Source organism: Pinus tabuliformis, chromosome 7, assembly GCF_031772625.1.
Source record: "Pinus tabuliformis cultivar Carrire ecotype Pingquan chromosome 7, CPIR1, whole genome shotgun sequence".
Taxonomy (NCBI): Eukaryota; Viridiplantae; Streptophyta; class Pinopsida; order Pinales; family Pinaceae; genus Pinus; species Pinus tabuliformis.
Window position 1 is genome coordinate 1006826823 of NC_142293.1, and position 27843 is coordinate 1006854665.

Sequence of the window (27843 nt, forward strand, 5' to 3'; positions counted from 1 at the left end):
ATAATTTCAATTAGTGTTTATTTCCCTATTCTTCACATCTTTGAAATAAAATAGAGTTGCTATGACCAAATGACCATATTGGGCATGTGTAACATGTAGCTCTTCGTCTTCAAAAATAAATAATAATGAACTTTATTTAGAGTACTTTCTAACGAAATGACATCAAATAAATAACCTTCTCTAAGCATATCACAGAGATGTTCATAATCCTTGTCAATCACAACCACTTCATTATCCACCCCCTCATTAGTCCACCTTCAAAATTGGTTAAATTGTTTCAATTCTTCATGTATCGATGGTTTTACATATCTGTTATTGTGGTTTACACAAGCATTAGTGGACTCTATATCATCAATACATGAAGAACAAAAGTAAGAGTAGATTTGTTTATTCTCTCTTCTCATTGAGAATATATTTATCACATTTTCTCTTCTAATGGAGGCAAAGCCTCTTGTTCCATGGATTTGTTAACAACTATATGGCATTGAACTATCAATATCACCCAATGAAATATTTCAAAAGTATATTCTTAACAAAAAAACTCATCTAATTCAAATTTCATGAAATAAATCTATCTTTTCTATAGAAAAACACACCCACACACATGTACACACACTAGCACATGTACATATATTTCTATAAATATATAAATAGATATACACTTACCTACATACATGAGCCATCCTTGGATTTGATACATGGCTTAAATAATGTTTGTTCTAGTTAACAACATCAATTGAATCTACAAGTCACGAAGCCTCTTGATTTAGTTTATTCCTCATAATTTTACATTTTATGCATGCCCCAACACTCTCATTCTCTTCTTTTCAAGGCCTACCTAAAACAAATTTGATATATGACAAATTTCATATCTCTTATAAAAGAGAGACAACCATAAGAATGATCATGATCATTTAAATAGATGAGCACAACCTTCTAATGATACCCAAATCTATTAATTGAGAATATATTTAACACATTCTCTCTTCTAATGGAGGGAAAACCTCTTGTTCCATGGATTTGTTAACAACTATATCGCATTGAAATATCAACTTCACCCAATGGAATATTACAAAAGTATTTTCTTAACAAAAAAACTCACCTAATTCAAATTTCATAAAATAAATCTATCTTTTCCATAGAAAAACACACCCACACACATTTACATGCAAGAGCACATGTGCATATATTTCTATAAATATATGCATAGATATATACTTACCTACATACATGAGCCATCCTTGGATTTGATACATGGCTTAAATAATATTTGTTCTAGTTAACAACATCATTAGAATCTATAGGTCACTAAGCCTCTTGATTTAGTTTATTCATAATAAGTTTACATTTTATGCATGCCCAACAAGCTCATTATCTTTTTTTCGAGATCGAACCTAAAATAAATTTGATATATGAAAATTTAAGATCCCTTATTAAAGAGAGACAACCATAAGAATGATCATGATCATTTAAATTGATGGGTACAACCTTCTAATCATACCCAATATTTTTTAAAATATATCTTTCATCTCAATAATTCATTATAGAGAATATCAAAACATTGTTGAAAAAACCATGTATCTTGTGTATGATCATCAGTGATGTAGAAACGAAACTCTTTAATCACTTTAAGATTATTTTCATTACTATCAAAACCATCGATATCATGCTCTGCATACCTATACAAAATATGCAGTAGGATAGAGAAATAGTCTAAATGATAATATTCACTTTGTATTTAATTTTGTGGAGGAAACATGTAATTCTTAGAAAAATTAACCACTACAAATATAGCTTCCTTTTGAAATGAATCATTTTATGTACTATAAGTCCTACCATTTTTCTATATGAGAGTACTTAATATATTTATATATTTTCTCCTCTCCATAAAATATGTCACAAAAATGTTGTCTTCAAGTAAATTGATCTTTCTCCATGTTGTCATTGAATTGTAAGGACAATGTATGTAACATATTGATATCCTTCCCACTTCATAAAGAGATTTGAAAATTGCGAAACATTGGGATCAATGGGATACCTAGCATCAAAGAGTGCCAAATGAGAACATTTTTTGCATTTTTTTACACCAACACATTCTTTCTTATAAATTAGTTAGCCATTTTCTCATGCACATAATATCTTAGATAAAACTTTATGAACACTTGAAGAAGGGGATCATTGCACCAATATTCTATGACAAATTTTAAAAATATCTCATAATATATTTGGAATTATGCATAGAATTCATAACAACATGTGTCACAAATAGTGAGAGGAATTACATACCCTGGTCTAAGATTCAAAATGTATTAAGGGAAATATTCACATCATTGTTATTCTAAATTATGGAATAACTTCAGTTGAGTGATTTGTTTTATATTTTTTTTCATGAGTTTCATAAATCCCTCAATATGTACTACGTCACACACAATCCTTTTCATTGTGTGACCCATGATAATTCAAGTGCAAAATGTCTTTCACCCTATCTCTTACACTATCTTGTTGTCTATCTTGATAGGATTGCTTAAAGATATTATCCTAACATGCAATCTCATCATTTCAATCTACTTGAATTCTAAGTTCCTTATGCCTCCATAGAATTTTTCTTAATGTTTTTTACATTGTGATTGTCATTGACATCAATAGATTTGGCATATTTCCTTTTGTGACAATACTTATCAGCATTTCTTTGTGAGGATTTCTACCATCTCGAGATTGATTTTATGATATCAACTATTTAACTTCACCTATTTGCAATCTCTAATTTCGAGTAATTGAATTGCAATTCCTAGATATTTGGGTTTTAAGATTTTATGTAACATATGAGCTCATAGTATGGTAGATTTACCTTCAAAAAATTGTTTAGTGGCCACATTTACTCTATTTAGAATTGTATGTTGATTAATTGATGGCCTTATTTCTTTCATTTTAGTTGGGTCTATATTTTCTAGAAAATTATCATCAATGATAATGTTTTTGTAATTCAATGTTAGTTTCCCTGTTTTTTATATGTGGTAGGATATTGTTGCAGGTTAGATGTTGTCTTTACATAAAAAATATAAATTTATAATTTGTACTTGACATGTACATTGAACATTACTAAAATGTTATAATGGTGACTTTGAAATAATTTAATATAAGTATTAAAAAATTCCAAATTAAAACATTAATTGAATCATTAGTACTATCATATGTTTGTTCACAAGTTCCTCAACATCTCTTATTTTTGCATCATTTTCATGTATGTCCACATCTCTTTCAAGCTCTCTATTTTCTACCTATGCATCTCCTCCAGACTCTCTATTTTATACCCCACATCTTCTTCAATTTCTCTATTTGGTACCTCCACATCTCCTTGAAGCTCTCTATTTTGTACCTCTACATTTCTTTCAGCCTCTCTATTTCCTCTTAGTGCTCTCCTCTTTTCTTATTTCTTTCTCATTTTTACTTTAAATCAATTTTAATTTGATCCTACATCTGTTTAAAATTCTCTTCGTTTCAAAAGTTTACAATTCCCTTGTTTTCCCTTATAAACAAAAAAATGTTTTAAAGAGTGATTCCATACACGTTGCTTGAATTTTGAAAATTATGGAGGAATCTGTTATTGTTTTGAAACCAACATTTTAGACTGACTAAGTGAGTCCATCATCAGGGCTTTCAACTACAAGTTTGAGAAGAGAGAGCGTGGATGCATGGAGCGATTAATATTTGATTGTAGGTGTTTTTCTCTTGAGATTCTCATCTTCTCAAATTTTTATGCAATGTTCATTATGTCTCTTCCATGGTGAGACCTAATGGTGTTAAAGAGTGACTCCATACAGGTTGGTTGAATTTCGAAAATTATGGAAGAACCTGTTATTGTTTTGAAACCAAGTTTTTGGACTGACTAACTGATTCCATCATCAGGGTTGTGAAGTGCAAGTTTGAGAAGAGAGAGTGTGGATGCTTCTCATCTTCTCAATTTTTTGTGCAATGTTCATTATGTCTCTTCCATGGTGAGACCCAATGGTGTTAAAGAGTGACTCTATACAGGTTCGTTGAATATGGAAGAACCAATTATTGTTTTGAAACCAACGTTTCAAACTGACTAAGTGAGTACGTCATGAGGGTTGTCAACTGCAAGTTTGAGAAGAGAGAGCATGGATGCTTCTCATCTTCTCAATTTTTTGTGCAATGTTCATTATGTCTCTTCTATGGTGAGACCCAATGGTGTTAAAGAGTGACTCTATACAGGTTCGTTGAATATGGAAGAACCTGTTATTGTTTTGAAACCAACGTTTCAAACTGACTAAGTGAGTCCTTCATGAGGGTTGTCAACTGTAAGTTTGAGAAGAGAGAGCGTGGATGCTTCTCATCTTCTCAATTTTTTGTGCAATGTTCATTATGTATGTTCCATGGTGAGACGTAATCGTGTTAAAGAGTGACTCCATACAGGTTGGTTGAATATGAAAGAACCTATTATTTTTTTGAAAATAATGTTCCAGACTGACTAAGTAAGTCCATCATTAGGGTTGTCAATTGCAAGTTTGAGAAGAGAGAGCATGGATGCTTCTCATCTTCTCAAATTTTTGCGCAATGTTCATTATGTCTCTTCCATGGTGAGACCTAATGGTGTTAAAGAGTGACTCCATACAAGTTGGTTGAATATGGAAGAACTTGTTATTATTTTGAAACCAATGTTTTAGACTGACTAAGTGAGTCCATCATCAGGGTTGTCAACAACAAGTTTGAGAAGAGAGAGCATGGATGCTTCTCATCTTCTCAAATTTTTGTGCAAGTTTCATTATGTCTCTTCCATGGTGAGACCTAATGGTGTTAAAGAGTGACTCCATACAGGTTGGTTGAATATGGAAGAAGCTATTATTGTTTTGAAACCAACGTTTCAGACTAACTAAGTGAGTCCATCATGAGGGTTGTCAAATGCAAGTTTGAGAAGAGAGAGGATGGATGCTTCTCGTCTTCTCAATTTTTTTTGCAATGTTCATTATGTCTCTTCCATGGTGAGACCTAATGGTGTTAAAGAGTGACTCCATACAGGTTGGTTGAATATGTAAGAACCTGTTATTGTTTTGAAAACAATGTTTGTACCTTAAACATAAATGTTTTCTTAGTTTTCACTCCACACTGAGCACTTCACACTTGACCATTTTTTTCTTCGTCTAACCATCTAGCTGAGTATATATACGATTTTTGGTCCAAATTTTTTCACATTGAATAGGTGGTATCGATTGAACAAATGATGAGTTGATTAAAAAAAAATCTTCAAAAAAAGTTTGAACATTTCTTGACTGAGTGTTTGGTTAGCGTAAACTTTCATCTAAGATATTTTTAAACTCTTGGGTGAGAGTTTGGCTAGGTGAGAGAGTCTCTAATAAATCTCTTGAATGATAATTTTTCTAGCACTAAACTCTCGGTTGAGATTTTTTTCTAGATGAGAGATTATCTACTCAAACTCTCGTTCAAGCGTTTAGAAATATTTCGACCGAGTTTATTTTGGCATGAACTCTTGGTTTAAAGTTTCGAATATTCTTGGACAAGAGTTATTTTTGGGAAAAAACAACGTGGTTAACAAAAACCATAGTTAAAAAAAAAATTATCTGAGATTTTTTTATTTTTTGAATAAGATTTTTATTTAACTCTCATTTCAAAGTTCTTAGTTAATGAAATTTAGGGAAAAATATCCAATTTCATGAAATGGCAAATTCATAGAAGCTTAATCCCTACTAAACTTAAGATTTAGATGATGCCTTTGGTACCATTGGATTCATCTCTCAATATAGTTTCTAATAATATAAGCTTTATTTCACTTCATGAAGAATTTATATTTATTGATAATGTTATAGTAAATTGTGTCACTTCAAATTTGAAGACTTCTGAAAATTACCTTAATTGAAAAATCAATAACTTCAAAAAAATAAAAAAACAAATCATTTCAAAATTCACATGGGGCTTCCTCTCCATAGCCTCTCAAATATGGTAATTTTAGCTGACTTATTGATGTTAAAATTAAAATGAAAATTCATGGATCACTAGACGTGTTGAAAAATCTCGATTTTTTTGTCTTTCCCTAATTCATTAAATCATAACAAGTAGTACTTGAATCTGAAAATTCACCAAAATTAGTTTGTTTTGGACTGTAATCTATGTAGATTTTTATTATACAATTTTTCGCCAAAATTAACTACCATACCTACAAACCATGGTTATTAGTTAAGTTACTCATTATACTCAAGTATATGCACTCAATGAACACCAAATTTATCTAGATATATGTCCATTAAAAAATTATAAATATATTAGCCCACATGAAAGACAATTCTTTACAAATCTTGATTTTAATTAAAATCAAAATTATCAAACAAAATATGAGTTTCCAACACTTCAAGTTGAGAAAACAAAAAAAATCACAATTTCTATGTTAAAACAAGCTAAAATTGTTCCCCAATTTCACATTTTCACCCAACAAAGCAAGAGAAACAACCTTTTTGGAACCCAACTCGATCTACACTAAAAATGTAGTGTCCACATAGACTTTTACCACTTTCTTCATTGCTCCATAGGATTAGAAATCAACATCTACACTTAAATAAATGCATCTAATGCAAGGAATCAAATAGGTTTAGATATCAACATTTGCGCTGAAATCAATCCATTTAGTGCTAACAATCAAATAGGATTAGAAATTAACATCTTTAATGAAATGAATGCATCTAATGCAAGCAATCAAATATAATTAGAAATCAAACCCTCTAATTCAAGAAATCAAATAGGATTATAAATTATCATCTATGGTGAAATACACACATCTAGTGAAAGATTTTTTCTTCCCTTTCTCTCCCCCTCTCAATATATATATATATATATATATATATATATATATATATATATATATATATATATATATATATATATATATATATATATATATATCCCTCCATCTCTCCTTATTTATCTCCCTTTCTCAACCCCAAAAAATATACACTCTCTCTATTCATATAAATCTATCTCTCCTTCCCTCCCTTTCTCCCCCTTCCATCTATATCAATATCTCCCTTTCTCCATATTTCTTCCCCTATCTATATCACCCTTCAAACATACACATTGTTTCTCCATATCTATCTATATCTACATCCCTCTCTCTCCCTCTCCCTCTCACTCTCTATATTACCCTTCTCTCCCTCTCTCTTCTATCCTTCTCTCTTTCTTTACTCCTCTTTTCTCTCCCTCACTTTATCTCAATCTTTCCCTTGTCCCTCCTTCTATGTCTCTGCATTTATCACTCTAGTTTCTTTTTCTTCCCACCCATATATATTTGGAGCTAATATAAATTATAATATATTCTAATATATTATAATATAATAAATGTTATCCTATATTAAATTCAGTATTATATTAATAAAAAATTAATAAATTTAACAATATTAACCTTAAAATATATTAATATTAATTTTTTAATTTCATAATTTAATAATAATCTATATATTTTTAATATTCATATTATATTTAATAAGGTTTCTACATGACATGGCTACAAAAATTATAATAAAATTTGGAATTTTAATGTGGTAAACACTTTAATTTTAATATAGAATTTTAATTTGTTAAAATATTTTATGGAAGGTAAATTTATGATCCATTCAAATTCAAGGTATATGATAAGGTATATTTTGAGCATGGATAGACATACTTAGACATTTCCCCCATAATGGGTTGTAGAATACACTCAGTGCAATAACATAAATTTTTTCTAATATTGTTCATATTTTGAACAGTAACAAACATTCTTGGTCTATAGAATGTCCATCTTGGCCCAATAACATAAACAATTTCTAATGTTGTTCATAACCTAGATCGAGCTAAATTTTCATTTTTAGTAAAATAATATCATATCAACTTGGTTAAATTATTACTGAATTAAACTTTAGATCTTTATTTATTCTAAAACCTAAATTATGGGATTAGGGACTTCAGATAATGATTTGAATTTAGAGAGGCTTTATCAAGCTTAATAGCTCGATCAAGCTCAATACCTCGATTGAGCCATATAGGTCCATCGAGCCCTAGTTACCCATGTAAATGGATAGTCTTGTACCTATGAAGATAATTCTAGGTTAGGAATTATGTGAGAGCATCTAAAATATTTTTCTTTTTTTGTTTAAATGTTTTGATGACCAATGTTGTGAATGCAAAGAGGTGTTGAATCTTAATTAATCATTATATAATAAAAGGGTTGGTTCTCCACCTCTTGACAAAAATTTGGTTTTAAAGTGATGTGTAAGGCAGAAATCCAAGAGTTTATGGTCTATAGAAAATGAGAGAGATTATTTAATTAACCATATGGAAAAGATGCATGTAACCAATGTTTACAACCCCACAAAAATAAATTTAAATTGATGAATAAGTGACAATTTAAAGATGTAGAGGAGTTATTTTAGACAAACGGTCGAATAAACAAATCGTTGTAATATATTATAACTTTATAGCGGATTTTTAAAATTAGAGAACTTCACATCAATACAATTATATGTAATATCTGTTCAACCCTTTGTACTTTGATATATGAAGTATTTATACGATTTTCCTCAAAAAATCTTGATTAAAATGTCAAGAACTCTTTACAAAATATTTGTAAAAAAAAAGGTTTACAAAAATAGTACAAGAAAGTAGCAAAATTAAATTGCTGAAGCTTTTTGGAACTTATTTCAAGAATGTTGATGATGAGTTAGACTAAAAAGAATGATTCTTTTCTTCTGAAGATTAATAAATGTTTACTCAAGAAGCTGACATAATTTCTCCCATCTTTCTTCATTTCGGATGGAAAGTTTGATTAACTTTCTATAAGTTTCATCCACTTCGGTATATTTTTGGAAAGTCAAAATTCAAAAATTCCATCTGTAATAGTTCCCTTTATGGTTGAAAATTTGGATTTATCTCTTTCTATGGAATATAACTTTTGTTGATAATTGTCTAGCTGAACTAATTTATCTCCCACCCCCTTTAAAATTGGAAGTCCTTTCTCATGTAGTATATTGAATTTTCTGTGGAATTTTTCAATGTTGGCCTCTATATTATGTCATTTATTCTCTAATTGTAGCATTAAATTTCTTTTAGTAAGAACTCTTCTTACCTCAAGAATTCTCTCAGTTCTATATGCAATCTCATATTCTTCGAGTTCTTCTTTTGTCTTTGAATTTAAAATTCTAATAAGGGGGTAGCTTCATCTCATTTCTAACCCAAATTTTCCTTTACATCTTCTATGACTTCTTTTGATTTCTGCACCAACTCTTCTTGCTCGAAAATAGTTTCAATTGAAGGCTAAATTTAAATCATGGTTTCATTAATATCTACCTATATATTCTCCTTTTCTTTTATAATTATGTGTTCCATAAGAGATTCATTCTCTAGAAGTTCAATCCTCTCACTTAATCTATGAGTTTTTTGAAGCTCTCACAAATACACATGATCAATTTTTAATTGTTGTTCTTTGAGATTATTAAGTTGACATTTCAGTTTTTTAATCACTTTCCATATGATAGATAAATCTTCGATAGCTATGATTAATTTAGTTGATGTATCTGTAAATTTTATCTCCATTATTGTAGTAGTTGTTGAAGTAGAAGCCTCTGCTATTGATGCACCTATGACTGGAATTGTTGTTAGAGGAATAACTGCTAGTTGAAATTATTGTTATTCTTTCTCTTTTAGCAATTTTTCTATTTAAGTATCCATTTCCTTAATATGTCCAATTTCTTCAATGATGATTTTGAACATATCTTCTATTTCCTTTTCTAGTTGAATAACTTCATTTGTTTGTGGATCTTTAGTAGATGGAAGTTTTAGCTACTTCTTTAAAGCTATAGTATCATCATTTTTTCTTTTAGTTATCTCCTTATTAGCTTTTAAATTACTGGGATCATATCCGAGTTTAATCACCAAGTCATTTAAAGACTTTATCTTGGTGTCTTTTTCCAAAGAATATATTTTTTCTAATTTTAATTGAGACTATATATTGTTAACTGAAGCCTCAAGTATGGACGTTTCCATTGCTAAATATGTCAAAGTAGAATACAACATTTTCACTTGTGTGTATAAGAAAATCCATTTGATCAATAGGATGGATTTAACCAATGTTAAAAGAAAAAATGGACTTTTCGTAGTCATCTACAGTCTTATGAAAATGAACTTCGACTTCAAGTAAATCTATTTGCATTTTTCCTTTCTCGATATCAAAAGAAGAGAGAATGTTGTGTCGTGATGATGTTGTTTGCTTCCAGAATAGAGAATATTTTGTAGCTTTCAAGATTTCATTCTTTTTTTTAATTTCCCTATACCTTGCAAATATACTTCATTCAACTTGATCATGGACTAATTCTCCTCATTGAGATGATTCCACTAGCTCTTGAGAAGCTGAAGATGTTGGTGACCCTATAAATATTTCTTCATTTCGAAGGAAGGTCGTAGCATAAGGACTTGTTAAGACTATTCTATTCTGTGTATTTTATTCCTGCATAGACTCTTTTGCTTGAATAATTTTTTGCCTCTTTTTATATTTGGAATTCTTTCGCTTGAGTTTCTGAGTCTAGAGGGGAAACCCTTTCCCTTGGTCTTTTATCCTACTTTTCTTGTTCTACTAGAGTCTCTCATGTTGTAGAACAAAGTACATGCTCCTCTACCTCTTGCAATCTATTTTTTGACATTCATATTGATTCATATATTACTCAATTTTAGGTCTAGGAATGTAAGTATAAGGAGTAGTTTTCTCCTCTACTCTCAACTTTGATACAATTCCTAAAGGATCATATGACCAAGTATGTTATGAAACTAGCTCACAAAAAGATAGAAAAGATAGATCAACGCCTTACAATTCAACCTCTTTGAGGGGGCAACCTCCTTTACATTACATAAATGAACAATTCTTTGATGATTCAAATGAAAAATCCTCCTTTCTATATATAGGAGTCTAAGGAGTCACAATATAACCCAGACGACCTAACAATAATAATATAAAGCCACAAAAATAACAATAAAGGGATTCTATGGGGCACAGTAATAACAATATGGGGACAATAGGGGCACAACAATATTAATAAGGGGTACAACTACAATAGTAATGGGGTAATCACTAGTATTATAGGGACCAAACATGTCCCTCTCCTTCAAAAAAGTGTTGTCCTCAACGCTTGAGTAGTTCTAGATGCTTCTGTATAAACTTCTCATCGTCCCATGTGGAATCTTCAGCGGATAAGTTCTTCCACTTGATAAGATAGTCTGAAATTGATCGATTTCGTAGCTGTCGAGTTCTTGTTTCTGTGACTGCTTCCGGTTCCAATATATTTTTTCCTTCCTCATCAATTTCTTACAATTTTGTTTGAATTGGGAGCTTGTCATCTATAGCCTTCTTTAAATATGAAACATGGAAAACTGGGTGCAATCGAGAAGCTGCAGGAAGCTCCAATTTGTATGCCATAGTACCAATCTTTTGCAACACCTTGTACGGACCATAATACTTTGGTGATAATTTATTATCCTTCTTAGCTTGCTTGAGATACATCTACTTATATGGTTTTAGCCATAAGAATACCCAATCACCTATATCAAAACTTCTTTCACTGCGATGTTGATTTGCCTATTGTTTCATTCTGTTCTGTGCCAACACAAGGTTATCCTTTAAGAGTTGGAGGACTTGTTGTTGATGTTCGATGTGATGTTCCACTACTTGAACCTTAGAATTTTCTCTTAAATATGATGTGATGGATGGTGGTTGATACCCATAAAGTGCCATAAATGGGGTCATTTTTGTTGTTGTATGGAAGGAAGTGTTATACCACCATTCAACAAGAGGAAACCATTTGACCCATTGTGTATGTTTATTAGATACAAAGCAACGAAGATATCCTTCCAAACATTTTTTTACTATCTCAGTTTCCACATCAGATTGAGGATGATAAGATGAGCTTTGAGCCAACTAAGTACGAAGACAAGAAAATAATTATGTCCAAAAATTTCCAGTGAAAATGGGATCTCTATCACTTACAATAATATTTGGGTTTCCATGTAGCTTTTGAATTGTTTCCATAAATGCAGTAGAAACTATACTGGCTTTAAATGGATGTGATAATGCACAAAAGTGTGCATACTTGGTAAGTCTGTCAACTACCACCATGATGACACTCTTTCCCTCATACTTGGGTAAACCTGTGATAAAATCTATTGAAACCTCCTCCCAACATTGGCTTAGAATGGATAAAGGTTGTAATAGACCCTGTGTCTTAATTGTTTCAACTTTATTTTGTTGGCAAACCAAAAATTCCGCCACAAAATTTTGAATATCTGATTTAAGGCCATCCCAAAAAAATTCCTTCTTAACCCTGTGGTAAGTTTTTAAAAATCCTGAGTGCCCTCCTGAGGGAGAAGTGTGCAATTCCATAAGAATCTTTTATTTTAGTTGGGAATTCTCACATATGTATAAGCGATATTTGTACCAAAATGAATCATTTTGCCAGCTAAATGTATCAGACGTACTGGAATCTTGTTGTAACTTTCAAATAAGTTCCCACACCTCTTCGTCATTCTTCCATTCCTCCCTTGCTTCATTTATCCAATCTGGTTGGATAATAGAAATGGCACACAACAATGCTTCCACATCCTCATCCTTTCTTCAGAGTGCATATGCCACCACATTTTGCTTCCCTTTTTTGTAGATGATTTAAATGTCATAACCCAACATCTTTGTGACCCACTTTTGTTTCTCTTCAGAGGATAATCTTTGTTCTAAAAATTATTTAAGGCTATCATTATCTTTTTTTACCATGAAGTGTCTCCCCATTAGGTAGGGTCACCATTTCTTAAGTGCATGGAGAATTGCCAACATTTCCTTCTCATAAATAGCTTTGTGTAAAAACTTTCCCATTGATTGGATGACTTCCAAAAGTAATGGGTCTTTTATCTTGCATTAAAACAACACCAATTCCATTTCCTGAAGCATAACATTCCACAATAAAGGTTTTTGTCAAGTTCGGTGTAGCTAAGACTGGTGCTTGGCACATTGCTACTTTAAGATGTTCAAATGCCTTTGTTTCTTCTGGAGTCCATGAAAATGCATCTTTGTTCAATAATGTTGTTAGAGGTGCTGTTATTCTCCCATAATTCTTAACAAATTTGTGATAATACCTTGTGAACCTGAGAAATCCTCGTATATGCTTTATGGATGTGGGGATTTTCCATTCCTTAATGGCTTTAATTTTGCTACGGTCTACCTTAACTCCTTCATGAGATACAATATGACCTAGATATTTCACCTCTTGTACTCCAAAGAAACATTTGGTACTTTTTGCATATAATTGTTTCTCCTCCAAAAGTTGTAGCACCTTGTCAACATGTTCAACATGATCCTTCCAAGACTTTTTGTAGATTAGTATATCATCAAAAAATACTAACACAAATTATCTAAGGAATGGTTTGAAAATTGAATTCATCAAACCTTGAAATGTTGAAGGTGCATTGGTAAGGCCGAAAGGCATGACCAAAAATTCATAATGACCCTCATGAGTTCTAAATGTTGTTTTCCGAATGTCTTTAGTCTTCATTCTGATTTGATGATATCCTGAACAAAGATCCAACTTGGTGAAGTAAGTTGATCGATTCAATTCATCCAGTCATTCATCAATGATAGGAATGGGAAACTTGTCTTTAATAGTGAGCTTGTTGAACTCCCTATAATCCGGACACATGCACCATGATCCATCCTTCTTATGAACCAATACTACTTGAGCAGAGAAAGAAATTTGACTCAGTTGAATTATACGAGCCTCTAGCATTTCTGTAACCATACGTTCAATTTCACTCTTTTGGGCATAGGGATACCTGTACGGCCTGATGTTTGGACAAATACTTCCTGGAATCAGATGAATAGCATGATCATGATCACGAATAGGTGGGAGACCTTTGGGAGTCTCAAATACCTTAGAATGATTGTCCAAGACTTTTTGGAGAGATTCTGGAGAAATAGATGATTCCACTGTGGAAACATCTAGCGAACATAATTGTGAAATTACACCTCTTTGTTCCTTTTCTAGAAGATTTGTCATACCGTTAGAGCTGATTATCTTTCTCGGTTTCCCTGCAATACCCCTTAATTCGACTTCCTTTCCTTCCACATAAAATTTCATGAAAATTTCTTGAAAATGAAAGGTGTTGTACCTAAGGATTGTAGCCAATGGACTTCTAGTACAACATCAGCACCTCGCATTGGAATGGAAAGCATTGGGCTAGTCAATACATATTCTCCCATCGATAGCTTGATATTATGGCACTTTCCAGAGCAATTTATTGTTCCTATCTTTTCAACCATCACTTGATACTCTGGTGCTGGATATAAGAAGAAATTCAATTCTTTTGCTACCTTACAATGAATAAAATTGTGGGTACTTCCTGAATCAATCAACAATATTACCTTTTTCTTCTTGATTTGTCCTTCTATCTTGATGGTTTGAGGAGTGGTAATTCCCGCCAATGCATTACAAGATATGGTCGGATTCATTTCTTCTTTATCTAGGCTTTGTTCCTGGAGTATATCCTATTCTTTTGACCTTTCTTGCTCCTTTTCTTCTTCCTCTTCACAATCTATGTAGAATAATTTCTTCTCAGCACACTTATGACCTTTAGTGTATTTGCTATCACAACTATAACAAAGCCCTTTTGCTCTTTTTTCTTCCAATTTTTGTGGTGTCAACCTTATAGGTTTTGGAAGACTAAGGGAATCAACACTTCCGTCTTTATAGTTTTGAGTGGTATGCTTCCTGGTTGCAATAATTTTGCTTTCCATTTTTCTTGCTAACCTGAATGCCTTCTCTAATGAATCAGGTTCCCAAAGGCAAACATCATGTTGAATATTATCCTTTAAATTCCCTAAAAACACATCAATCCTATGCTCCTCTGGAATATTTTTTACCCTTATGTTCAATTTTTGGAACTCCTCATTGTGCTCCATTATTGAACCCTTTTGTTTAAGACTTATCAATTGCCTAAAAAAAGAGTTGTTTTTTGTATCCTCATAATGTGTTGTCAATTCTTCCATAAAAATTTCCCAAGTGATAATTTGTTTACGAGAGCAAAGCCATTGATACCATACAAACTGATTTGGTTCCAAATAGAAAGTTGCAATACGTACCTTTTGTGTGTTTTTCACATTATTGAGATCGAAAAATTGCTCCATCTGTAATGTCCATGTTGCGGGATCCTTGCCATCAAACTTCCTCATATCGATTTTTGGAATATGGTGGGTCTTCAATCCCACATTAGAGTCTATGAAATCATGATTAACATTTATTTTGTTCTCATCATGAGTTTCCTTTACTACCTTTTCACCATTAGTAAGTATTTCCTGTAGAAAATTTGTCAAATTTGTCTTCAAATCTGCCATGTCTCTCTTCAAATATGTCTTCAAATCTATCTTCAAATCATCCATATTAGCTTCCACACCCTTTATCTTAGCTTCTATTAGCTTTTGTGAGAATGACATTTGTTGCACCTGGTCTTGTAATTTTAATATATCATGTAGCATTTCTTCCTCTTCTTCATGAGTCATGCTAGAGCTTTCAGGTTGCTTACTAGGTGTTTTCATTTTGTTTCCTTGGGGCATCAATTACTAATAATAATTCTCTACTAAGTCCTTTGAATTCCCTCAAAATAAATTTTCAAACTAAGCTTAAGAAAAAATTTTAAAAAATCTACCCACCTTTTTTCACTTGGTAGGAGCTCGATATTGCCTCTAATGTATCTCTGTACTTTCGAATCATCCAGTTCTGAAATTCTGACCTACAGTAACCCTCTGTGTCCTCTTTCCAATTCCACCATTGTGATCCAAATTGGATTCTCCAAGGAAGAGTTATACGAAATCTCCCACAGTGACCTGATTATAGACTAGTTCTGTAGTGAGAACTTGTACGATGTGCCACGAGACACTGTTTCGACCTTTGGCACTAAAAAATATATACACGAAACTATAGTCCATCCTCTTTCTGTACCTTCTTATGAAATTTCAATCCTATGCTCAGAGAGAAATTTATGACAATTTTCTCCAGATCACCTGTTTCGAATGTAATTCTAGAGTCTGTAAAAAGACCAACTTCCTCAGATCATAACTCCACAAATATACCGCGAAAAGCTCTGAAATTTGGATCAGAGATTCAGTGCGGTGTATTCACAAATGGGTTTTGTTTTCATCTTCTGAAACATTGCAGAAAAAAATTTATAGCAAAAATGCCATGATGACCTGTTTGGAGCAACGAAACCCTAGAATCCAAAGCTCTCATACCAAATGTTATGAAACCAGCTCACAAAAAGATAGAAAAGATAGATCACCGCCATAGAATTCAACCTCTTCAAGGGGGAAACTTCCTTTAAATTACATAAATGAACAATTCTTTGATGATTCAAATGACAAAACCTCCTTTCTATATATAGGAGTCTAAGGAGTCACAATATAACCCAGCCGACCTAACAATAATAATATAAAGCCACAAAAATAACAATAGAGGGATTCTATGGGGCACAGTAATAATAATATGGGGACAATATGGGCACAAAAATATTAATAAGGGGTACAACTACAATAGTAATGGGGTAATCACTAGTATTATAGGGACCCAAAAATGTAAAACTGAGTTTAAATTTCATTTGTTTAAGGAGGTGCTCTGCTCCCTTTGATGATATCATGGAGTTACAAATGAAAGGTGCAACCTATGCTTTGATATTAAACTGATATTTCTTTTTGGCTAGCACAAAGTATAGCTTATCCATATTTATCATTTTCCTAATATACTCTAATGAAAAATCCTTTTGGGAACAACATTAGAAAATTTATATGGAGGCAATTTACATCCATACACATTGATCTCGATGTAGTTTTGATGTAGGTACTAGTCACATGTCTTTGTGTTTCAACTGAGATGTATAATTCTCTAAATCTAAGGTCCCATTCTAGGTTCAACATTACTATTAACTGGGGAAGAATCTATGTATAAAAACTGATCCATATAATCACTAAATGTGAACTCATTGGTATTCTTCCTCACCAAGGTAGTCCAATGAAACAAAAACTCTGCATTTCCTTGTTCATCTAGTTTCCATAGTGGAAATTGAAATTTATCTCCTTGATGAAATAAGAACAAGTAAATTAAGACTGAAGTATGTTTGAAAATGCCTTCAGTATAAAATTTAAGAAATTGTTCATGGATGGCATCTACATAGAATTCACTATAATGAAAAATAATGGAAGGCTTTTCTCATACTCAGAAAAATGAGAGAAAACCTGTAATTGCTTCGGTTTGTTAACCCAACAAAAAGAAATTATAGAAATAATTCTTTTTTTCATTTCTAGAAATGGTGAGGATGCATAAGGTGGGTTTGTTTTTGGTAATTGGACATTTTCACAGAAAAATGTCTTAAAAATTTTGGCTATGTGGGGAAAATTCAGGTTTTTGTAGAGTTCAAAGACAAAGTCTATAAAGACGGGGTGCGTATATGTTGAATTTTGGATATGGAACATTTGGCATATGGATTTAGGGGTAATTGTGAGCATGATGTCATTGTAATAGGAAACAATAGCTCTTTGACTGGGTATGTACTTGAAATGGCACCATGAGACAAATTTTACAAAATCATGGGTTTGTGGAAAAACAAATTCTGGTAGGAAGGAGTCCCACAAACTCAATTTGTCAGTGGGATCAACTTTTTTTTTGTTTTAAACAATTGTGCAGTTCGTAAAGATCAAACATACAATTAGTTTTAGAGATTTTATAATGTTGATCTACTAAGTGTTGGTGATCTAAGTCAGTTATAGGGGAGAGCATAGGGTTTTCCACTACGACTTTAGATTTACCCTTTGAAGTCATCTTAAAAAGAAATGAAATAGAAGATGTAATTACTTGGGAGTTCGTTGGTTGAAAATCGTTTGGCTTGATCCCTATTGCAGTAGCATGCTTAGTTTCTCAACATCGTATAATAGTAGAGAAAAGAACAGTTCAACAAGTTTTATTTTATTTTATTGGCGAGTGCATTTACCGTTGAAAAATGTTCGTTAATGGAGTGGGTTCATTAATTTTGGCAACGATTATATTCATGGAATAGATAGTTAACAGTAATATAATAGTTGAAATAGGAACATGACACTTGGAAAAGGAGGATTGGATTGACGGGAATAGGATTGACACTCATTATATAGGCAGGAATGAGGGAACGAAAATTTTGAAGGGGGGTGAGTAGTAAATGGTTTAGGTGGAGCAGTGTCTGAAACTGATGAGGGAGTGACACGTACACAAAGCAAGATGGGGAGAATATGCTTTCAGACACACCCCCTCCCCCCCAACAACTTTTGATTAATTGTCGGAGGGGCAAAGGGAGTCTGAAGTCGTTGAGGACCATCGATCTTGGCAGAATAGATCATGGTGATTTATTATAGCTCGATTGATATTACATAAAAAAAAACAAGTCATATCAACCAAAAAATTATTAAAAATTACCTAATTGCGATTAAATTTGTGATTTAAACTAATTAAACTCAATTTTTTGAATATATATCAATTTTTTCTTTAAATACCCTTTTCATTTTTTTTCTTTTCTTTTTCTTTATATATATATATATATAGATATAGACATGCATAGATATATATCATTTTCATTTTCATTTTTTAACAATAAAAGTAAAATTCAAAATAATGTTACAACATAGGCTCCATCTAGGGACTATGTTTCTGTGTGAGATGCAGAGAACATGCATATCCATGTGCCTTCTCCTCGGGCTATGGAGTCTTTGATGTGGAAATCACACATACCACGAAAAATAGGTAAAACTTGAGATGTATAATGATTTATGGTTGTAACATCATTCAATACTAAAGATAGTGCTTGAGATATTGTCCATTAACAGGAAATGTAGAGAACCTCCCTTCCAGGTTCTGTAAAATGAAGTATTGTTTCGTTTGACCTCTACAATGCTCAATCACCCTAGCCAAATATTATTAAACTTTATATGTTTAAACTTTTGTTCTCTTGGGGAATCCCATTTCAAAACCAAATCTCCATCCCTGAAATCTCTTACTCTAGCTATCCTATCAAACACAGTTTTCATCTTGTTTTGATATTAACAAAGTTTATACTAAACTTCATCTCTATTTTCATTCAATTCGATAATCCAATTAATTCTCCAAGAAAAACCATCCATATCTTCATTTGATTCTTGTAAAAACTTCATGACATGAAAAGCTAGCTGTCTAGGAAGAACAACCTTAGTGCCATAAACAAACTGAAAAGGGGATTGACCTGTTGACCTTTTGGGTGAAACTTTGTGGGCCCAAATTTCATATTTAAGATGATTGTCCCAATTTCTCTTATGGTCTGCAAGTACCTTTGTTATCACCTTTCCCATGCTTATATTTGATGACTCTACGAGTCCATTCCCTTGAGGATAACATAGAGTAAAATGATGTAATAGAATTTGATATTTCTAGTAAAATTCTATGATTTTAAAACTAATAAATGCATGTACATTATCTGTAACTATTTTTTCATGACAACCAAATCTAGATAATATGTTTTCCTTAATAAATTCAATGAGAACTATATCTATAACATTTCTGACCAAGATATCTTCTACCCATTTTGTAAAATAATATGTGGTAGTTAAAATCCATCTATGTTGATTTATGGATGTTGGATTTATCTATCCAATGAAATCAAGTCCCCATTGTAAAAAATGTGCCTGAATCAAAACTCGAACAAGAGGGAGTGCTTGAAATATTTTCTTACAAGCACAAATCTAATATGGAATGTAGCTTCTGAATTTTCCTCCAACCTCTAAAAACAACTTTGGCCGCTAGAAGCCTACTCTGAAAAGATTATGTTTTGTTGCTCTCCAAGTATAATGCCCTCCACATATTCCTTCAAGAAATTGATCAATAACACCTTATGTTTCACTCTGAGTCAAGCATAGAAGTAACATATTTAATCGATACTTCTAATAAATGTTGGAATTGATAATACAATACTTCATAGCCTTCAAATATAAGAGTTCTGCATTTATTTTTTGTGAAATCATGAGGGTATTTGAAATCACAAAGAAAATGTACAATATGATCATACCATTTAGAAAAGAATAACTTTTCATCAATGTGAACTAGAAGAGGAGTTGCGTTTGTAGAAGAGGAAGGTTCTTGTGGATTATTCTCTAGTGAACTAGAGGAAGCTTCTTGTGAATTCTTCTCTAGGGAACTAGAGGAAGGTTCTTGTGAATTCTTCTTTTGTGAACTAGAGGAAGGTTCTTGTGGATTCTTCTTTGGTGAACTAAAGGAAGGTTCTTGTGGATTCCTCTCTGATGAACTAGAAGAAGGTTCTTGTGGATTCTTCTCTAGCGAACTAGATGAAGGTTCTTGTGGATTCTTCTCTCGTGAAATAGAGGAAGGTTCATGTGGACTCTTCTCTCCTAATATCTACATAATTATTTTTATTCCCAGAACTTTGCAGTTAAATTCATGAAAAAGCTTGGCTAAACCTTTTCCTCTTATAAATTTAGCTATCGATCTCCCTCTTCTACCATCTGTATCAGTTTGGGTCAAAATGGGTTTCACTTCATTGTATAGGACATAGGTAGTAATAGGGGAATAAAGGACATAAGTTCAGAAAGATTTTAGAGTTAGTACAAAGGCATAAGCTTGTTTTTCAATGATTTAATACTTAAGTTGTTGGGTCCCTATAATACTAGTGATTACCCCATTACTATTGTAGTTATACCCCTTATTTATATTGATGTACCCATGTAGTGCCCATATTGTTACTATTGTGCCACATAGAAGCCCACTATTGTTATTGTTGTGCCCTACAATATTATTGTTATGTAGGCTTTGATTGTATTGGGACCACTTAGACTCCTATATATAGAAAGGAGGTATTTTCATTTGTATCATCCAAGAATTGTTCATTTATGTAATGTAAAGGAGGTTGCCCCCTCGAAGAGGCTGAATTCTAAGGCGTGGATCTCTCTTTTCTATCTTTTTGTGAGCTGGTTTCATAACATTTGGTATCAGAGCTTTGGATTCTAGGGTTTCGCTGCTCCAAACAGGTCATCGTGGAATTTTCGCTATAACTTTTTTTCTGTGACGTTTCAGAAGTCGCAAAAAAAAACTATTTGAGAAGAAATCGCGCTGAACCTTGGGTCCGAATTTCAGATCTTTTTGCGCGATATTTTCGGAGATATGATCTCAGGAAGTTGGTCTTTTTGCAGACTCCTAAATTACACTCAAAACAGGTGACCTGGGGAAAATCGTCATAACTTTCTTTCTGAGCATCGGATTGAAATTTCGTAAGAAGTTACAGAAAGAGGATGAACTGTAGTTTTCTTTTATATATTGTTCAGAGGCAAGGGTTGAAACAGTGACACATGGCACTTCATACAAGTTCGCTCTACTGAACCAGTCTATAATCAGGTCACTGCGGGAGATTGTGCATAACTCTTTCTTGGAGAATCCAATTTCGTTCAGACTAGTGGCATTGGAAAGAGGACACAGAAAGCTACTACAGATCACAATTTCAGAACTGGATGATTCGAAATTATAGAGGTACATCAGATTCAATATCAGGCTTCTACAAAGTAAAAAAAGGTGTGTAGTTTTTATTTTTTATTTTTGCATAAGCTTGGTTTGAAGGAATTCAAAGGGCCTAGTAAAGCATTATTATCGGTAATTGATGCCCCGAGGAAAGAAAATGCAAACGCCTAGTAAGGAACCTGAAAGCTCTAGCATGACTCATGAAGAAGAGGAAGAAATGCTACATGATATATCAAAATTACAAGAACAAGTGCAACAAATGTCACGCTCACAAAAGATAACAGATGCTAAGATAAAGGGCATGGAAGCTAAGATGGATGATTTGAAGACTGATTTGAAGACAGATTTGAAGAAAGACATGGCAAGTTTGAAGACATATTTGAAGACAGACATGGTGGATTTGAAGACAGATTTGACAAATTTTCTACAAGAGATACTTACTAATGGTGAAAAGGTTGTAAAGGAAACTCATGATGTGAACAAAAGTAATGTTAATCATGATTCCATAGATTCTAATGTTGGATCGAAGACCCACCATATTCCAAAAATCGATATGAGGAAGTTTGATGGGAAGGATCCCGCCACATGGATATTACAGATGGAGCAGTTCTTTGATCTCAATAATGTGCAAAACACACAAAAGGTACGTATGGAAACTTTATATTTGGAACGAAATCAATTTGTATGGTATCAATGGCTTTGCTCTCGTAAACAATTTATCACTTGGGCAATTTTTACGGAAGAATTGATAGCACATTATGAGGATACAAAACGCAACACTTTTTTTAGCCAATTGATAAGTCTCAAACAAAAGGGTTCAATAATGGAGCACATTGAGGAGTTCCAAAAATTGAACATAAGGGTAAAAGATATTCCAGAGCAGCATAGGATTGATGTGTTCATAGGGTCTTTAAAGGATAATATCCAACATGATGTTTGCCTTTGGGAACCTGATTCATTAGAGAAGGCATTCAGGTTAGCAAGAAAAATGGAAAGCAAAATTATGGCAACTAGGAAGCATACCATTCACAACTATAAAGATGGAAGTGTTGTTGCCCATAGTCTTCCACAACCTACAAGGTTGACACCACAACAATTGGAAGAAAAAAAAGCAAAAGGGCTTTGTTACAATTGTGATAGCAAATACACAAAGGGTCATAAGTGTGGTGAGAAGAAATTATTCTACATAGATTGTGAAGAGGAAGAAGAAAAGGAGCAAGAAAGGTCAAAAGAAGAAGATATACTCCAGGAACAAAGCCTAGATGAAGAACAAATAAATCCAACCATATCTTGTAATGCATTGGCGGGAATTACCACTCCTCAAACCATCAAGATAGAAGGACAAATCAAGAAGAAAAAGGTGATAGTGTTGATTGATTCAGGAAGCACCCACAATTTTATTCATTTTAGGGTAGCAAAAGAATTGAATTGCTTCCTATATCCAGCACCAGAGTGTCAAGTGATGATTGCAAATGGAGGAACAATAAATTGCTCTCGAAAGTGCCATAATATCAAGCTATCCATGGGAGAATATGTATTGACTAGCCCAATGCTTTCCATTCCAATGGGAGGTGCTGATGTTGTACTAGGAGTCCAATGGCTACAATCCTTGGGTACAATAGCTTTTAATTTTCAAGAACTTTTCATGAAATTTTCTGTGGAAGGAAAGGAAGTTGAATTAAGGGGTATTGCAGGGAAACCAGGAAATATAATCATCTCTAATGGTATGACAAAGCTTCTAAAAAAGGAGCAAAGGGGTGTAATTGCACAATTATGTTCGCTAGATGTTTCCACATTAGAATCATCTATTTCTCCAGATCTCCAAAAAGTCCTGGACAATCATTCCAAGGTATTTGAGACTCCCAAAGGTCTCCCACCTATGCGTGATCATGATCATCCTATTCATCTGATTCCAGGAAGTGTTCCTCCAAACATCAGGCCGTAAAGATATCCCTATGTCCAAAAAAGTGAAACTGAATGTATGGTTGCAGAAATGCTAGAGGCTGGTATAATTCAACCGAGTCAAAGTTCTTTCTCTGCTCCAGTAGTATTGGTGCACAAGAAGGATGGATCATGGCGCATGTGTCCGGATTATAGGGAGCTAAACAAGCTCACTATTAAAGATAAGTTCCCCATTCCTGTCATTGATGGATTACTGGATGAATTGCATGGATCAATTTACTTCACCAAGTTGGATATTCGTTCAGGATATCATCAAATCAGAATGAAGATTGAAGACATTCCGAAAACGGCATTTAGAACTCATGAGGGTCATTATGAATTTTTTGTCATGGCTTTTGGCCTTACCAATGCACCTTCAACATTTCAAGGTTTGATGAATTCAATTTTCAAACCATTCCTTAGAAAATTTGTGTTAGTATTTTTTGATGATATACTTATCTACAACAAGTCTTGGAAGGATCATGTTGAACATGTCGACAGGGTGCTACAACTATTGGAAGAGAAACAATTATATGCCAAAAGATCCAAATGTTTCTTTGGAGTCCAGGAGGTGGAATATTTGGGTCATATTGTATCTCATGAAGGAGTTAAGGTAGACCCTACCAAAATTAAAGCCATTAAGGAATGGAAAATCCCCACATCCATAAAGCATTTGCACGGATTTCTTGGGTTGACAGGGTATTATCGCAAGTTTGTTAAGAATTATGGGAGAATAGCAGCACCTCTAACGACATTATTGAAGAAAGATGCATTTTCATGGACTCCGGAAGCAACAAAGGCCTTTGAACATCTTAAAGAGGCAATGTGCCAAGCACCGGTCTTAGCTACACCGGACTTCACAAAAACCTTTACTGTGGAATGTGATGCTTCAGGAAATGGAATTGGTGCTGTTCTAATGCAAGATGAAAGACCCATTGCTTTTGAAAGTCGTCCAATCAAGGGAAAGCTTCTAAGCAAAGCTATTTATGAGAAGGAAATGTTGGCAATACTCCATGCACTTAAGAAATGGCGACCCTACCTAATGGGAAGACACTTCAAGGTAAAAAAAGATCATGATAACCTTAAATACTTTTTAGAACAAAGATTATCCTCTGAAGAGCAACAAAAGTGGGTCACAAAGATGTTGGGTTATGACTTTGAAATCATTTACAAAAAAGGGAAGCAAAATGTGGTGGCAGATGCACTCTCAAGGAAGGATGAGGATGTGGAAGCATTGGTGTGCACTATTTCTATCATCCAACCAGATTGGATAAATGAAGCAAGGGAGGAATGGAAGAATGACGAAGAAGTGTGGGCACTTATTCGAAAGCTACAACAAGATTCCAGTACGTCTGATACATCTAGCTGGAAAAATGATTCGTTATGGTACAAAGATCGCTTATACCTCTGTAAGAATTCCCAGCTAAAACAAAAGATTCTTATGGAATTGCACACTTCTCCCTTAGGAGGGCACTCAAGATTTTTAAAAACTTACCACAAGGTTAAGAAGGAATTTTTTTGGGATGGCCTTAAATCAGATATTCAAAAGTTTGTGCAGAATGTTTGGTTTGCCAACAAAATAAAGTTGAAACAATTAAGACACCGGGTCTATTACAACCTTTACCCATTCCAAGCCAACGTTGGGAGGAGGTATCAATGGATTTTATCACAAGTTTACCCAAGTCTGAGGGAAAGAGTGTCATCATGGTGGTAGTTGACAGACTTACCAAGTATGCACACTTTTGTGCATTATCACATCCATTTAAAGCCAGTACAGTTTCTACTGCATTTATGGAAACAATTCAAAAGCTACATGGAAACCCAAAGATTATTGTAAGTGACAGAGATCCCATTTTCACTGGAAATTTTTGGACAGAATTATTTTCTTGTCTTGGTACTCAGTTAGCTCATAGCTCATCTTATCATCCTCAATCTGATGGGCAAACTAAGATAGTAAACAAATGTTTGGAAGGATATCTTCGTTGCTTTGTATCTGATAAACAAACACAATGGGTCAAATGGTTGCCTCTGGCTGAATGGTGGTATAACACTTCCTTTCATACAACAACAAAAATGAGCCCATTTATGGCACTTTATGGGTATCAACCACCATCCATCACATCATATTTAAGAGAAAATTCTAAGGTTCAGGCAGTGGAACATCACATCGAACATCAACAACAAGTCCTCCAACTCTTAAAGGATAACCTTGTGTTGGCATAGAATAGAACGAAACAACAGGCAGATCAGCATCGCAGTGAAATAAGTTTTGATGTAGGTGATTGGGTATTCCTACGGCTACAACCATATAAGCAAATGTCCCTCAAGCAAGCTAAGAAGGATAATAAATTATCACCAAAGTATTATGGTCCGTACAAGGTGTTGCAAAAGATTGGTACTATGGCATACAAATTGGAGCTTCATGTAGCTTCTCGATTGCACCCAGTTTTCCATGTTTCATGCTTAAAGAAGGTTATAGGCGACAAGCTCCCAGTTCAAACAATATTACCAGAACTTGACGAAGGAAAAATTATATTGGAACCGGAAGCAGTTATAGAAACAAGAACTCGACAGCTACGAAATCGATCAATTTCAGAGTACCTTATCAAGTGGAAGAACTTATCCGCTGAAGATTTCACATGGGAGAATGAGAATTTTATGCAGAAGTATCCTGAACTACTCAAGCGTTGAGGACAACACTTTTTTGAAGGAGAGGGGCATGTTGGGTCCCTATAATACTAGTGATTACCCCATTACTATTGTAGTTATACCCCTTATTTATATTGATGTACCCATGTAGTGCCCATATTGTTACTATTGTGCCACATAGAAGCCCACTATTGTTATTGTTGTGCCCTACAATATTATTGTTATGTAGGCTTTGATTGTATTGGGACCACTTAGACTCCTATATATAGAAAGGAGGTATTTTCATTTGTATCATCCAAGAATTGTTCATTTATGTAATGTAAAGGAGGTTGCCCCCTCGAAGAGGCTGAATTCTAAGGCGTGGATCTCTCCTTTCTATCTTTTTGTGAGCTGGTTTCATAACATAAGCTCTACAACTCTCATAATGTTACTAAAGAAGGCAATCGGCTCGTCCTCTGGGTAATCATTACTTTCTAGTAAAACAACAACTAAAGTGGTGTGAGAGGCAAAAGAGAAAATGCTGAAGGGTTTTCAATAATCATGGTTGGCTAGTAATGGGGCTTGAAAAATAGCCTTTTTGATTTGGGTAAATGCAAGTCTAGCTTGCACTAACCATTCAAACTTACGATATATCTTCAACATGTAAGTAATATCTTTAAAATTTTCAACATAGTTTGGTATAAAACTCCTTAGAAAATAAATTTATCCTAAATATGTTTGAATTTTCTTTCTATTGACCAATTTCCTCAATAGTTGAAAGTCGTTTTGGATCAATTACCACTCCTTTTGAGATCATGTCGCGAAGTAACTTTCCTTTCTTTATGGCAAACAATGATTTCTTTGGGTTGAGGGAAATTCCAAAAGAAAAATTCACCTATTAAAAACCTTTCTCAAGTGATTTAAGGGATTTTCATGAGAATTCGAAAACACAGTTAGATCATCGAGATAAATAACAATGAACTTAGTAATTCCTTTATACAACCTAACTTCGGCAGCAGCTATTGGTGGCTTGCAATCTGGTGGCATTTTATTATAAATCTTATTAAATATTTTTATAAATTTAGCCACAGGTTCACAAGGGTTTCTTTTAAGGTCATCAAATTTAGTTAAATAGTATATAGGATATTTTTTAACTCCCCATCACTTTTTAAAAATGATAACTAATTCATTGCAAGAAGGGATTGAATTAGATCTTAATTTTCTAAACAATATACTAACATTTCCTTCAAGAGATTGAACTAAAAGTCTCATGTAGACATCATCATGCTCTATATTCATGTTATCAACAAAGTCTAAGAATGATGCGAGATGATCTTAAGCACACAAATGAGTTTCACCATTGAATCTAGGTAAGTGTTTCATGTATCCATCTAGGAAATTATTTAGCTAATTAGGGAGAACTAAGTCTACATAACGAGCCTCGATAATGGGTTGAATAATAGACATTAGATTGGTGAAGATGAGGAAGATGAAGATGAAGATGAAGATGAAGGGGATGAGGATGAACTTTTACTAACTGTAGGGGGTGAAGATGAATTGGAAGAGTTTCTAGAATTTTTTGTATTTCTAAGTGTTTGTATGACTAATTTTGGTTCCTCTCGACAAAAAATCCCTTCAGTATCAAATAAAAGGATTTATGTAAATAGAAAAGTTA